Source organism: Lipotes vexillifer, unplaced genomic scaffold (assembly GCF_000442215.2).
Source record: "Lipotes vexillifer unplaced genomic scaffold, Lipotes_vexillifer_v1.1 scaffold1003, whole genome shotgun sequence".
Classification (NCBI taxonomy): domain Eukaryota; kingdom Metazoa; phylum Chordata; class Mammalia; order Artiodactyla; family Lipotidae; genus Lipotes; species Lipotes vexillifer.
This window is the reverse complement of record NW_006798890.1, coordinates 1,304,843-1,305,868: the sequence shown is the minus strand read 5'-3', so window position 1 is coordinate 1,305,868 and position 1,026 is coordinate 1,304,843.

Here is a 1,026-nt window from a genome sequence, read left to right as displayed (position 1 = left end):
TAATGTTAACAGCAGAACCTGAGCTCCCAATGGGGGTATTTCCTAAGTCATCCCATGTAAGGGAAGCATTTCCTGAGAGCACACTAAGGGTTAAGCTTTTCGTATGTCAGCTCAGCCAACCCTTAGACAACCCAGGGAGGTAGGTACCATTATCATGAGCACATCTTACAGATGAAGAATCTAAGACACACAGATGCACAAAGGACAAGTTATTTGTCTAAGATAACATCCCTGCTAAGTGGTGGATTTAGGACTGTCTGTTCAAGGTTCTGATCTTTCCACCAAATTATACTGCTCCTGGCTACAGGACACTGGCTCAGTAATCAGGAGACCTGGGTGTCAGTTCAGCTTGACCTTGAGCAAATCACTGTGCTCCTTGTATGTGTCTCCCTTGGAAAACAGAGCATGGGTACCTGTTTCAAACCTACAGCACTTCTGTAGCTCAAAGGCTGACTCAGCCAGACATCACTCCCTGCAACAAGATGGACCCAAGGTAGCCTAACTTAGGAGACGTAGCACCTGGCCTGCAATCAGGCGGTTTGCCAGTAAGATGGGTTGTGGCAAGTTAATTCCCACTGCAGGCCTGTCTCCCATCTGTGAAACGAGGGCTGGACAGGCACGCTCCAAGTTCTCCCATTCTAAAGGTCCATGATTCTACATCACCCTCAAATCGTTCTGTGTCATACACATTTATGAGCGTTTTCAATTAATTGGTTCTCTATTCCCTGAGTCTGATTTTTTTAATATGGAGGCAAATGCATATTTATTTATTTATTTTTGGTTGTACCCCGCAGCATATGGGATCTTAGTACCCCGAGGGACTGAACCTGTGCCCCCTGCAGTGTAAGGGTGGAGTCTTAACCACTGGACCACCAGGGAAGTCTGAATCTGATTTTTAAAAGTACTTATTCTAGGGCTTCCCTGGTGGCGCAGTGGTTGAGTCTGCCTGCCGATGCAGGGCACACGGGGTCGTGCCCCGGTCCGGGAAGATCCCACATGCCGCGGAGCGGCTGGGCCCGTGAGCCA